This window comes from Gobius niger (assembly GCF_951799975.1).
Source record: "Gobius niger genome assembly, chromosome: 8".
Classification (NCBI taxonomy): domain Eukaryota; kingdom Metazoa; phylum Chordata; class Actinopteri; order Gobiiformes; family Gobiidae; genus Gobius; species Gobius niger.
The window spans coordinates 37,387,786-37,403,385 of NC_136859.1; positions in this window are offsets into that span (position 1 = coordinate 37,387,786).

Sequence of the window (15,600 nt, forward strand, 5' to 3'; positions counted from 1 at the left end):
TAATGTTTATGTATATTGTACACATAATCCGAAATCACAATATACATTTTCACTGTTATATGGACGACACACAGCTGTACTTATCGATGAAACCAGGTCAGACAGATACATTAGAAACACTTAGCTCCTGCGCAAAAGCCATTAATAACTGGATGACTGTGAATTACCTCACTCTTAACCCTGATAAAACCGAGGTTATTATACTAGGCCCTCAAAGACTGAGAGACTCTTTATCTGAGCAGATCATCCCCCTGGATAATGTTAGCGTATCGACGAGCTCTACAGTAAAAAAGACCAAGACCAAGACCAAGACCAAGACCAAGACCAAGACCAAGACCAAGACCACAGAGGCCTGGTCCTTCCAGCATGTCCTGGGTCAGCAAAGGAAACTTATTTCCGCTGCTTGTATCCACGATCTTGTCCTTTCGGTCACTACCTAGATCTCATGACCATAGGCGAGGGTGGGAACGTAGATCGATCGGTAAATCGAGAGTTTGACCCCCGACCTAGCTCCGATACTTTGCTTTGTTTTAAAATCTGTCATGGTCTGTTTTCTGTTGCCCTGTTTTAGTTTGTTTTCTTATGTTTATGTCCTTGGTGTTTTATTTTGACATGTCTTTTTGGTCTGTTGTGATTTTCTGTTTGACTTCCCTCTCGTTATTGCCTGCCCCGCCCTAATGTGTTTCACGTTTCCTCATGTATTTCTACCCCCGCGTTTCCCTTGTTCTTGGTCAGTTCATTGTCTTCATGTCTGGTTTCAGTTGCTCCTGCTTTATTTTTGGTTTTTGTCAGTTTCTTGATTTTTGCACATATTAAATCTAGTTCTGTTGCAGTCTGCATTTTGGGCCATTTCTTTCTTCATTTTACTTTAAACCGTGACAGAATGAACTAACCAAGAACAAGGGAAACACGGGGGTAGAAATACATGAGGAAACGGGGCACAGGTGAAACACATTAGGGCGGGGCAGGCAATAACGAGAGGGAAGTCAAACAGAAAATCACACCAAAAAGACATGTCAAAATAAAACACCAAGGACATAAACACAAGAAAACAAACTAAAACAGGGCAACAGAAAACAGACCATGACAAAATCGTTGTAATTAATTCATTGAAATTAAAGACTCCGCTCTTTTCTTCCAACGAGTGGCCATCCTGACAGTCCAACAGATTGGCCACGCCTTGGAAGGAAGAAAAGGTTCTAAGCTACACTAAACGGTGATGCTTCTGAGGACGGCCTGCAGATGGCGTCTGAAACATGTAAAAGGTCATTTCAACATCTCTAAGCCTAACGTCTGACTAAATGAACCTTGGATTTTTTAGTTGACCTTTATTTAACCAGGAAAGTCCCACTTGGATAAGGGATCTCTTTTTCAGGTGAGTCCTGGTCCTCCTGGGCAATCTATTGTACATGTTTTTAGTGGTAGGGGAAACCAGAGTACCTGGAGGAAGCCTACGCAGACACGGGGTGAACATGCAAACTCCACACACAAAGACCTCCAGTATCTTGACTTCATTATATCCACCTCTGATTATCTGTATAAACTTAAAGCTGCAGGATAAAGTTGCAGATAAGAATCTCCTGGGCCTATCGGTATTTTCCGTCAATACTCCATTACCGCTGAAGTGATTCACAGATGTTTGTGTTCGTCGAATATCAGCTTTTGCAAAAAGTGCTTCAGCTGCAATAATGGTATGGAATAATGCATGCGCCTAAGTGGAGCCCGCGGCCACATGGCAGTGCAGCTATAATGGAAAAGTTAGTGGGAGAACTCCTTTCCAACTCCGGGAAGTGGGTCCGAGCGGCTGAGGTGTCCTCGGGGCTACAGCTGCCCCACATTTCAGATCCAGGCTCGAAATTTGACCAACATTTACATAACGTTTTGAAAGGGCAGTGCCCTCAGCCCCCTCAGCCTCTCCATCTCCTCCCGCTCACCTCGCTCCTGCATGGTTAAAGCTTCAGCGCAGGGTGCTTTTGCAGTGAGTGGGAGTTGCTCGGGTCGTGGACAAAGCCTCTGGTTCATGCTGTTCACCTTTCTCTCCTGTCTCAGTCTTTCCACTCGCCTTCTCTCTATGATTTAATGAAGGCATTTTCATTTGGGCCGGGACATTATTGTTTACAGTCCATCGCTGTGCGGGTTATAGCGCTGCTAACTGCCACCTGAGAGTTAGGATTATGAGTCATTTTCTCCTACCAGGCATCCAAATCTCAAAGCGTCTATAAGGGGCAAACAAGGAGGTATCCGGGCAAGACTCGCAGCTAAGCCACACATGCCTTCTATCCCTCCTAGTGTTCTGGCCGACGTTCGTTCACTGGGAAATCAGACGGATTGTGTTGGTCTTCTATACTCTTCAGAAGATGGTGAAAAACTATTGTGGGGCGGAGGGAGCTGCGCAGGAGGAAGAAGGAGGAGCTGATCAGTGCAGGACACCACGCTTTGAAACAGAGACAGACCCAGGAGGCGGTGCACCGTTTCAGAGGATCAGAGGAGACTGAAGGCAGAACTCCGGTTTCCCCGACCTCCAGAAACATGGGGCCCAGGTACAGTTGTACAAAGACAAATTAAACACTAACTCACTTTACATGGGACTGCAGACGTCAAGAGAAAATCACCTTAGAACTGTTTTCAGGCTGCGCAGAGAAACAGTGCAGTGTTGACTTGCAAATGAACAGTGACATTTTATACAAATCAATCTCTTCCCCTCGTTCTCCACTTAGTGAACAGATGTCGTGGTCTACGGAAGTGTCAGTAACACGGAAGTACCGATGTGAACCGCAGTTCCTCATTGTTGTAGCCTAATGGTAACAAATTGCTTCCTGTGTTGTCACTTTAGAAAGAGTCACTTTAGACTCTTATTGTGAAAGGGTCAGACAGCGACAGACAACATGACATCAGGATAGAGACCTTTCAGAAATACTGTAAAGCAACATTCAATATATTGCATAAGAATCGCTCTGTAAAAATGCCTTAAAAGCCAATGTCCTTCCAGATTTGTAATATTTTACAAAGACATAATCTATTGAGCTTAAAGAATTTTAAACATTTTAAATAAATGGATTTGTCGGACTCACAGGTGCCTTTCAGAAGAACAGCCTGTGGACAAAATACTGTGTCTGTGAAGGCCTGTAGGGTGTGGAACAGTCTGCCTCTCACTGTCAGGGAATGTCCCACATGTCCTATATTTAAAACCAAACTGGCTTAAAGGAAAAAAGTCTTTTGACCATTAAGTGACTCTTGTTATACGCTACTTGTACTTATTCATTTCTGTTACATTGTTTGTTGTATTTTAAAAGCAGAACACCCCCTCTTTAAGACCTTTGTCCCCGTCCCATCTATTTACATTATGTCCCAATTTTTCAATAGAGTCAGATTTACACAGAGAAGGGAAAATGATCCACCAATGTTTTCGAGCTTTCCGAGTCATTGAAGGAACTGTGCCAAAATGAAGCCCCTAAATGTCACTGAAAAGCATTCCATTTGTTTTAAGTACGCACTAAATCTACATTTCCATCAAAAATACAAAATGTATGGTCCAAAGCACATTCCACTGCAGGTTTTAGTGGAATTCTCTGTAGTTATTTTGTTCGTTTTACACAATTATTTAGCTCAATTGGTCGAATATCCTAATGTGACTCCCATCTTCAGCTTAATCCACTGTTTCCACTTTTCAATGAAATAATATAGATTTAAAACATTAAAAAGACATGTCATTTTGCATAACGTGTACAACATTGTGTCCTAATTTTGTTTATTTATTTATTCTGGGTATTGTGGTTCCTAAAACTGGACCATACTTGTTTGTACAAGTCGTGTAGGACCCATAAGTGTCCAGTACATATGGATCCATGATCTATCCCTGGCCCTACTGTAGAAATCGTTCCTCTGTCTCTCCAGAATGTTTCACAAAGGATCGTTCTCACTTTGAAACGTGGTAAAACGCTGCCACCTCCTGGCTACAGTGTGTCACTACAGACTCCTTACACAGCAGTGTGTTCTAAAAGGCTGATCAAACCCCCACCGAAAGAAACTGTCTCCAATCTTCTTTTATTGATTGACTGCGGAATTCTTCCGCAGTCAATTATTGGTTTTCATGTTCTTTATTATTATTCCTCTTCCATCTTTTTCCCGATTTTCTAGAGCTTTCAGCACCTTCATGCTTTGTGCAATTTATGCAAGTTATGCATCAAAACGTTCCGCATGTTGAGGAGAAGGTGCTATTACTTTTGGGACTTCTGCAACTTACGTTTTTTCCGCAATCGGCCAAAATGTTGGAGATTTTTCCCATTGACTTATAATGGGGCTGCCGCAAATCCATGCTTTTCTGCACTTTTTTCTGCATTTTATGCAATTTCTGCCCTTTGTGCATGTTCAGCATATGCAACTTGTGGGTTTTGAGAAAAAATTGGCCTTCTGCAGTTTTCCAGTTTTTTTATACGAGAGTTTGAAATTTTTGCATTAGTGTGTATGGGGGAATCCAGCCAATGGGGAAACTCCAGGACTTTCAGCCATTTGTGCAGCTTCTGCCAATCAAGCACTGAGGCCATTTCAACAGTTTGACCAGTTTATGAATTTGAAAAAGTTTATGTAATTTACATAATTTATGCAAATTAACCCATTCATGCATTTTACCACTTTATGCAGTTTATACAGTTTATGCAACATGACATTTTATGCATTTTACCAGTTTATGCAAATTAGATTATGCAAATTAAGCAATTTATGCAATTTGAACAGTTTATGCAATTTCTGCATTTGCTTCCCACAATTCCGCAGTCAATCGCAATGGCGCAGCCATTGCATTTCTAGTTTTATTACATTCATTATGTCTTCTTGTTTACAAATTGGTTTTAAAGGTTCTTTTGGATCAATATTTACTTTGGACATCAGAGCATCCCAGTGTGCACAAACCTTCAGTAATCAGGACTTTATTTGAATGAACCAATATCATCACGGACGAGAAGATAGAATCAAAGAGGAGAGACACAGGCACTTAAACAATGCCAGTATCCAAAGTGGGCCATAGAGAAGGGGAGGCAACAGGTCAAAAACAAACACAAAAAACAAAAAAAGGATAAAAAACCACCCTGAGCAGCAGGTGAATAAAATAGTTACATTACCGCACTGGTGAGGATTCACAGGAAGAGCTTTCAACATCAATGCAATAATAAAACCACATACAAAGTTACTCGTACGATCCAAATCCAACAAAATTCAACCTGACTATAATCCTGCAGCGTGATCTACGTGATTATTTACGAAAGTCAGGTACCCCTTACCCCTTAAATCCCCCATAGACCCAGGCTGAGTGACACAGCCATAGTCCAGGATGTGAAGCATTTGTAAAGCCAGAACAAAACACGACCCCCGCACTACCCCCGCCACAGGCAGCGTCCCATCAGGCAACACATAGTTCGGTCGGCGCACATTATAAGGCAGGACCTTCTGTGTGGGACGGTGTTGGTCCAAAGCTTTGGGTGAAAGCCCATGATACATTTTAGAAGCAAAACATGACAGCGCTAACTTCAGTCCTGTTTGCAGTGTGATCAAACCCAGCCTTCTACACTGCTCAGGTGCTATTTCTGCACGGTGTGACAGCTGAAGAACTACGCACATACATCTCTGCTGTAGGCTTTCCAAACAGTTCCCCAATGTTCCTCCGATAGCTCAGAGCAGCACTGAGCAGTACTCCAGTCCAGATCTGATGGAGGCCTTGTATATACACAGCAGTGGCTTCTCAGTGGCAGCTTTGTCTTAAGAAGTCTCAGAACAAACATTTCCTTACGAGCTGCTGATGTCTGAAGTTTGAGGTCACTCGTGAAGATGTTTTGTCTCATTTGAGAAGGGAATGGTGTGACCCTCAAACACAAGCTGAACTTCATGCTCCATGAAAAGGACCGGCCTGATGAGCTCCACTGCTGTAGTGACGGGACAAACCAAACCAAGTCAAAGGTTTTCCATGCGGTGAACGGGGCACGTGTCATACTGTTCACCAACTGGCCCCATCATGCTCAAATTGAAATAAAAAATATGTCAATCGTTTGTGCTACGTTTGTGCTGCTTTGTAAAATCTTCATTTGTGCTGTTTTTGTTTTTGAGATATTAATGATTGTTCTATTGGTCAGATCTGAGGTCACCTCGTCCCTTATAAAGCTCCAAAATGGCGAAAAATGGTGCCAGGTTCAGGTTTTAAACTCTTACAAACTTTCGAGCCTTGAGGCGTCCACCCTCGTCCTCCTCTGACACGTCCACCCTCGTCCTCCTCTGACACGTCCACCCTCGTCCTCCTTTGAGGCGTCCCCCCTCGTCCTCCTCTGACACGTCCACCCTCGTCCTCCTCTGAGGCGTCCACCCTCGTCCTCCTCTGAGGCGTCCACCCTCGTCCTCCTCTGACCCTCGTCCTCCTCTGAGGTGCCCACCCTCATCCCCCTCTGAGGCGTCCACCCTCGTCCTCCTCTGAGGCGTCCACCCTCGTCCTCCTCTGAGGCTTCCACCCTCGTCCTCCTCTGAGGCGTCCACCCTCGTCCTCCTCTGAGGCGTCCACCCTCGTCCTCCTCTGAGGCGTCCACCCTCGTCCTCCTCTGAGGCGTCCACCCTCGTCCCCCTCTGAGGCGTCCACCCTCGTCCTCCTCTGAGGCGTCCACCCTCGTCCTCCTCTGAGGCGTCCACCCTCGTCCTCCTCTGAGGCGTCCACCCTCGTCCTCCTCTGAGGCGTCCACCCTCGTCCTCCTCTGAGGCGTCCACCCTCGTCCCCCTCTGAGGCGTCCACCCTCGTCCTCCTCTGAGGCTTCCACCCTCGTCCTCCTCTGAGGCTTCCACCCTCGTCCTCCTCTGAGGCGTCCACCCTCGTCCTCTGAGGCGTCCACCCTCGTCCTCCTCTGAGGCGTCCACCCTCGTCCTCCTCTGAGGCTTCCACCCTCGTCCTCCTCTGAGGCGTCCACCCTCGTCCCCCTCTGAGGCGTCCACCCTCGTCCTCCTCTGAGGCGTCCACCCTCGTCCTCTGAGGCGTCCACCCTCGTCCTCCTCTGAGGCGTCCACCCTCGTCCCCCTCTGAGGCGTCCACCCTCGTCCTCCTCTGACCCTCGTCCTCCTCTGACCCTCGTCCTCCTCTGAGGCGTCCACCCTCGTCCCCCTCTGAGGCGTCCACCCTCGTCCCCCTCTGAGGCGTCCACCCTCGTCCCCCTCTGAGGCGTCCACCCTCGTCCTCCTCTGAGGCGTCCACCCTCGTCCTCCTCTGACCCTCGTCCTCCTCTGACCCTCGTCCCCCTCTGAGGCGTCCACCCTCGTCCTCCTCTGAGGCGTCCACCCTCGTCCTCCTCTGACCCTCGTCCTCCTCTGACCCTCGTCCTCCTCTGAGGCGTCCACCCTCGTCCCCCTCTGAGGCGTCCACCCTCGTCCCCCTCTGAGGCGTCCACCCTCGTCCTCCTCTGAGGCGTCCCCCCTCGTCCTCCTCTGAGGCGTCCACCCTCGTCCCCCTCTGAGGCGTCCACCCTCGTCCTCCTCTGAGGCTTCCACCCTCGTCCTCCTCTGAGGCGTCCACCCTCGTCCTCCTCTGAGGCGTCCACCCTCGTCCCCCTCTGAGGCGTCCACCCTCGTCCTCCTCTGAGGCGTCCACCCTCGTCCCCCTCTGAGGCGTCCACCCTCGTCCTCCTCTGAGGCGTCCACCCTCGTCCTCCTCTGAGGCGTCCACCCTCGTCCTCCTCTGAGGCGTCCACCCTCGTCCCCCTCTGAGGCGTCCACCCTCGTCCCCCTCTGAGGCGTCCACCCTCGTCCCCCTCTGAGGGGTCCCCCCTCGTCCCCCTCTGAGGCGTCCACCCTCGTCCTCCTCTGACCCTCGTCCTCCTCTGAGGCGTCCACCCTCGTCCCCCTCTGAGGCGTCCACCCTCGTCCCCCTCTGAGGCGTCCACCCTCGTCCTCCTCTGAGGCGTCCACCCTCGTCCTCTGAGGCGTCCACCCTCGTCCTCCTCTGACCCTCGTCCTCCTCTGACCCTCGTCCTCCTCTGAGGCGTCCACCCTCGTCCTCCTCTGAGGCGTCCACCCTCGTCCCCCTCTGAGGCGTCCACCCTCGTCCCCCTCTGAGGCGTCCACCCTCGTCCTCCTCTGAGGCGTCCACCCTCGTCCTCCTCTGAGGCGTCCACCCTCGTCCTCTGAGGCGTCCACCCTCGTCCTCCTCTGAGGCGTCCACCCTCGTCCTCTGAGGCGTCCACCCTCGTCCCCCTCTGAGGCGTCCACCCTCGTCCTCCTCTGAGGCGTCCACCCTCGTCCCCCTCTGAGGCGTCCACCCTCGTCCCCCTCTGAGGCGTCCACCCTCGTCCTCCTCTGAGGCGTCCACCCTCGTCCTCTGAGGCGTCCACCCTCGTCCTCCTCTGAGGCGTCCACCCTCGTCCTCTGACGCGTCCACCCTCGTCCTCCTCTGAGGCGTCCACCCTCGTCCCCCTCTGAGGCGTCCACCCTCGTCCTCCTCTGAGGCGTCCACCCTCGTCCTCCTCTGACCCTCGTCCTCCTCTGACCCTCGTCCTCCTCTGAGGCGTCCACCCTCGTCCCCCTCTGAGGCGTCCACCCTCGTCCCCCTCTGAGGCGTCCACCCTCGTCCCCCTCTGAGGCGTCCACCCTCGTCCTCCTCTGAGGCGTCCACCCTCGTCCTCCTCTGAGGCGTCCACCCTCGTCCTCCTCTGAGGCGTCCACCCTCGTCCCCCTCTGAGGCGTCCACCCTCGTCCCCCTCTGAGGCGTCCACCCTCGTCCCCCTCTGAGGGGTCCCCCCTCGTCCCCCTCTGAGGCGTCCACCCTCGTCCTCCTCTGACCCTCGTCCTCCTCTGAGGCGTCCACCCTCGTCCCCCTCTGAGGCGTCCACCCTCGTCCCCCTCTGAGGCGTCCACCCTCGTCCTCCTCTGAGGCGTCCACCCTCGTCCTCTGAGGCGTCCACCCTCGTCCTCCTCTGACCCTCGTCCTCCTCTGACCCTCGTCCTCCTCTGAGGCGTCCACCCTCGTCCTCCTCTGAGGCGTCCACCCTCGTCCCCCTCTGAGGCGTCCACCCTCGTCCCCCTCTGAGGCGTCCACCCTCGTCCTCCTCTGAGGCGTCCACCCTCGTCCTCCTCTGAGGCGTCCACCCTCGTCCTCTGAGGCGTCCACCCTCGTCCTCCTCTGAGGCGTCCACCCTCGTCCTCTGAGGCGTCCACCCTCGTCCCCCTCTGAGGCGTCCACCCTCGTCCTCCTCTGAGGCGTCCACCCTCGTCCCCCTCTGAGGCGTCCACCCTCGTCCCCCTCTGAGGCGTCCACCCTCGTCCTCCTCTGAGGCGTCCACCCTCGTCCTCTGAGGCGTCCACCCTCGTCCTCTGAGGCGTCCACCCTCGTCCTCCTCTGACCCTCGTCCTCCTCTGACCCTCGTCCTCCTCTGAGGCGTCCACCCTCGTCCTCTGAGGCGTCCACCCTCGTCCTCCTCTGACCCTCGTCCTCCTCTGACCCTCGTCCTCCTCTGAGGCGTCCACCCTCGTCCTCCTCTGAGGCGTCCACCCTCGTCCTCCTCTGAGGCGTCCACCCTCGTCCCCCTCTGAGGCGTCCACCCTCGTCCCCCTCTGAGGCGTCCACCCTCGTCCTCCTCTGAGGCGTCCACCCTCGTCCTCTGAGGCGTCCACCCTCGTCCTCCTCTGACCCTCGTCCTCCTCTGACCCTCGTCCTCCTCTGAGGTGTCCACCCTCGTCCTCCTCTGACGCGTCCACCCTCGTCCTCCTCTGAGGCGTCCACCCTCGTCCCCCTCTGAGGCGTCCACCCTCGTCCTCCTCTGAGGCGTCCACCCTCGTCCTCTGAGGTGTCCACCCTCGTCCTCCTCTGACGCGTCCACCCTCGTCCTCCTCTGAGGCGTCCACCCTCGTCCCCCTCTGAGGCGTCCACCCTCGTCCTCCTCTGACGCGCACACACGAGTCAGTGGCGCACGGCAACACACACTGTAAGCAAAAAATAATCATGAATATCTCAAAAATGAAAACAGAACAAACTAAACTTTTTTCAGCACAAATGACTGACATGTTTCATCAGATGTGATGAAGGCCCATTTCAGCGACATGACTGAAACTGCACCAGACAGAAGGAAGTCTAAACTCCACAGCGGTGGGGCCTTGTCACGCTCACACCATGTGTTCATTTCCACTCGTCACTGCCGCTGTGGGACAAAATGCCGCTGTGGGACAAAATGCCGCTGTGGGACAAAATGCCGCTGTGGGACAAAATGCCGCTGTGGGACAAAATGCCGCTGTGGGACAAAATGCCGCTGTGGGACAAATGCCGCTGTGGGACAAATGCCGCTGTGGGACAAAATGCCGCTGTGGGACAAAATGCCGCTGTGGGACACAGTATCCAGCGTGTTCTTTGGCCCTGAGCCTGTACAGGGTCAGCTGCTGCAGGCACATGCACGGAGCGTGCACTGAACAGGAGGGAAGACACAGGTATCACACATTCATCGCTCGTTTGTTTGTATATCCTTCACAAAGCACATGGACCAGAGAGCGAGGCAGCCCCTCCCTCACCATTACCACCATGTGTGACTGGAAGAGCTTCAAGTTACTGCAGACCAATCATAAGTTGAAAAAAAAACATATTTATGCTAATGATATTTTCTTTTTCTAATGCAAGAATATTGATGCTTTGTACAATAAATGAATGTAACATTATTTAAAATATATAGCACCTGTAGGTTTCACAGGCCCCTCCTGGAACCGCCACCTTAACATGGTGGAGGGGTTTGCGCCCGAATGATCCTGGAGCTCTGTTGTCGGGGGCTTGGTGCCCCTGGTAGGGTCTCCCAGGGCTAACAGGTCCTATAGGTGACGGGTCAGACAAAGAGCGGTTCAGAAGCCCCTTATGAGAGACCAACAGGCCTGGTTAGAACCATGAGGCCGTCCTTCTGGACCCACCACCTGCGGGAGGAGCCACAGGGGTGAGCAAGGGCCAGCAAGGGAAGGCTCACAGACGGGGAGCATTGAGCTTGAGAGAAATGTTTTTTTCATTGTCAAAGTCAATTCTAGTCAGGCGACTTTGGGCATTGCATAATGGCAATAATTAATGGATTATTCATGACTAATTTAAATGTATATTTTCAGCCCTAGGGCCCTAACATCACATCCAGAGGGTTGACTACTGCAACAGTATTCTCTATGACACACCATCCCTGAAAAAACTGCAGTACATCAGAACTGCCCGCCTTCTCACCAACACTTGTTCCTGAACACATCACCCCTGTCCTTCAGAACCTCCACTGTCCCTCAACGCATCCAGTTCAAGGTCCTCCTCATCACTTTCTAAGCCCTCCATAATTTGGCCCCTCCATGGAGCTGGGGTATAGTGATGGAGTCACCACTACACTCCAGCTCGCTCCCTCCTCCAAGGCCAACCTCCTGTCCCTCCCCTGTAGACCAGGCGCCGAACCTGGTGAGCCAGAGCCATGAGCCACTGGTTTAAAGTACATGTAGAGTAATATAGTAACACATAATAGCAGATCAGACTGATAGAATGCACAGGGGAGTTACACTGTAGCATCAATAATTCATTAAACATCAGTATATAGTTGCCGTGAGTCGCTCTCAGTGCCTGGCGTCTCACATCTCATGAGTACAAACCCCTTTCCTGCTAAAGGTACAATGGCACTGCTTGTAGCGGTGGATATGTGCTGCAGTCACATGACCACATTTTCCAGGGAATGCTTAGCTCATCCTTCATGCCGACTTCTTGCCGAAGTTCACTGCCCCAGACTCAAAGGAAAACAGGTTAATTATAGATCTGCTGAGCCGAGACTTCAGACAGTCTGGAGGTAAACTCCGGACAAACATAGGACCAAATCAAATCTATTGTGTTTCTAGTTTGAAACGGGTTAAATCAGTGCTGTTTGTTCACAGAGGAGGGTTATGGAACTTATTACCAAATGAAAAATGGCCAACCAATCCTGCTCCACATTCAGAAGGCAGCTGGTTTACATTTGCAAAGCATTTGCATTTGATATGCTCCACAGGGAAAAACAAATATCCTGAGTGTGACTCTTTCATTCTTGTTTAGAGCAGCGGGTCCCAACCTTTGTTGTCCCTTCTAGGCCTTCATTTAGACTTCGAGCACCCCCTAATCTGAGGATCCTACCAAAAATGTTAACAAAATAAGAAACACCTGACTAAATACTGTTTATTCGGTATTTAGGAAAGTGTTATGTTAAAAAAAAAAAAAATGAAAAATCTAATTAAAACAAACAAAGTAATATTGAAATTCTACTCACATTTTTTTTTTCATTTCAGGGCAATCATTCATCTCTTCCACACATCCACTCGCCTGAATTGGTCAAAGTGCCCCAGAAATGGATCCCAAATCGAATGAAAATCTTCCCTTTTAATTCAAATTTCATTTTTTTCTTTCTAAATTGAAGGTTTCATTACATAATGCAATAAATATATATATATTTATTCCAATGTAGTAACATCAGTCTTCTTGACAGCACTGAAACAATCCAATAACAGTTTTCTGCTTGTTTACTAGATTATCCGTTACTGGAGGTCAGGGTGTAACTGTTCCACAAACATTAACATTTTAGTCCAGTGAGCTGTTACGATAGGACAGTTCCAAAAAGTGTAAACCAGTGAAGCCTGTTCCTGTGTTCACCCCATGGAACATTTTTTTGGAGGGGTGTCGCCTGTGCAGAACTTTGAACTGGAGCAGCTCATGAAGATGACTGGACTTTGTCTGGAGCTTTAGTCCATTGAGACACAGTGATGTTTATTCCAATGTCCTGTTGCCAAACTTCCTTTAGTGGATCAAGTGAAGGCATGTACTCTATATCTGACAGTTCATTACATATTTTAGAATTGAACCTTTTTTCATCTGATATTTTAAAAGAACAGTGTTGATGTCTGAGCTGGGAGGCTGAGAATGAAAAGATGGGAACACTGATTTACCAGAGCTACAGATTTGTAAATATATACACATATATTTACATATATATCTCATTGATATTTCTGACACAGCTGATCAGAAGATGCAAACACATTTTCAATAAACAAATCCTGTATCAAACGTATTCCTTTGACTTTCACTGAGAAAAAGTGCTGGGTTGAACTGATGGTTAAGTGTAAGTGTCGGGGTTAATACTGAAATATCTTGACATTTAAAATATGTTATAATGAGATGAAAATGTTGACGTATGTGAGACTACAAGACTTTGGGAGTAGTCGTCAGCTCCCTTTGTGTGCAATCCAATTCCACCAAATTCTTTTGATCTTTGTAAAAAAAAAGCGTTCTTAATCCTAATCTTTTTGTTCCAAATGAACTGGGAAATGAAACTGTCCAGTTTTGTAAAAAAAAAAAAAAAAAAAGAATCCAGTTTCTTTAACTAGCCAAGTTTGTGTGTCTGATTTATGACTTAGTGATGACGTAATCTGATGACATTTTAAATAAATGTATTATTAAAAAATATATACAATTCATTTGTCAAGACACTCAAACATATATTACAAATAACATTACATCTGCCAACGACATTTGAAAATCTCCACTAAATAAAATGAAATAAAATCCTGGATCACTGAGAGCCTACAAAAACACATTACTCAAGTAGAACTAAAAAGTAGCATTACTCTTTACAAGTACGTTGAGGATTGTAATGGATATGAGTTAAATTAAAGCCGTTAAATAATACATTTAACTGATATCCATGTAGCCTTGATCTGCGTGCATCGCTATACTACCGTACATCTGTTGTATTATAGATCTGCGGCGGTTTCTCGGCCTCTTCCGGGTTGTCGTCCAAACAAAGCCCTCGAGGTCAGCTCGGTCCAATCAGAGGACGCGGGGCGGGGCCGGGCTTTATTCCTCGCTCGGCTCGCGTGAACCATAATAAACAAGCGCGACTCGGCTCAGCTCATATTTAAGCACATATTGTACCGATAACGGCACCGGAGCCTCCGGAGGTAAGCTAGTATTTCTGTACGTCCCGCAGCTACGTGAGCGTGTGAGAATTAGACTGCGCGTGTTATTGCTACGTGTGCAATGTCGAGACAATGCGTTAAAACTCAATATCCTTTAAAGTCGAATACATGTTAGAAATATCACCATCGCACTGCGCTTGAAAAAGCTGTCCCCGCGCGGGTGAACGGACGCGCTGACCCCGGGCTGGGAGCACCGGAGCCGGTTGGTACGCCGTGTTCCAGCTCGTCGTTTTGCAGCATGGCGGCGGCGGCGGCGGTGCGTTCAGTGCAGCACACACCAGTGAGGCATCTTTGTGCACTCAGAACTACGCAGACACCTGGCCTCAAGCTAAACCATGCGCTTCTTTCTGCTCTGCTGTGCGTTTAACGGGACGTGCAGGCGGTGTGTCGCAGAAGAGGCCATTTACAACAAGAACTCAACATAGACAAGCATGTTTACCCAGCTGGACAGGTCCATCCAGTCTGATATATTTAGCTCCGACTTTGGACCGTTTTTTTGCCTCTTTATATTGACTATTTTTTAGTCCAGGTCCAAGCTTTTTAACCTCTTAACTCCCACATGGACTGAACACACTTTAGGGGCTTCTTTAAAATAGGGCTGCAACTAACGATTATTTTGGAAATCAATTAGTCTATTTTTACGATTAATCGATTTTTCGCTCGGTTGTGAAAGTTGCATGGGAATTGTATTTTTTGGATCACATAAAGCTAAAATGGCGCCTCTTGAGGACATGTTGAATAGAGCAGCAACAAAAGACGCAACATATACATGGTAAACAAAAAAGCGACAAATACGTGACAAAAATGCAGCAGCAAAAAAGTGACGACGCAGTAACGCAGTCTTAGCTTTCAAATGAGGTGCGTAGGCCGGTAGGCTGTGAACTCTCCAGTCAATAAGCTTTTAGATTTGGGGAAAGCTGAACATGGAGAATATGTGCTCGGTTAAAGGAACAGGCCACCGTGTTTCCATACTGAGATATGTTCTTACCTGAGCTTAGACGAGTTGATACGTACCTGTCTGGTTTTTGTGTGTGCGCGTGGAAGAGCATGGGTGCTTCTAACCTTACCCCCGTTTGGAGCTGTTGGAATATGTTAGCTAAATGCTAACAACATCTTCTCTCGTTTTGCGTGACTGAGCGCACGCACAAAGACCAGACCGGTACGTATCAACTCGTCTAAGCTCAGGTAAGAACATATCTCAGTATGGAAACACAATGAACTGTTCCTTTAAAAGGTTCGGTCACACAAGCTGCATAAAGAATGCTACTAAATGTACAGACGATAAATATTGAGCACAAAAATGTATCTTTTATCTATTTTTTGTTGAACGATTAGTTGATGTAGTATTTCTTGTGACCTAGACCTGTCACGATAATAAAAAATTGAAGTTCGATATATTGAGGCAGGAAAATATCGTGATAAACGATAATACTGAGGACCACTTGATGCCACTGAAACCAACTTATTAAATGGAATTCTCCGTAACGCCTTCTTAAAGAAGTTATTGACATATCCTTTATAACACATGAGTTGCAAGTGTAAGTTTTATCGACTAAATCTTCAAACAATTCAGTAAACTTTACAATTATGTCAACAAAACTGTAACTGTAAAGTATAAAAATGACACACAATTGCCATTTTTTTCTT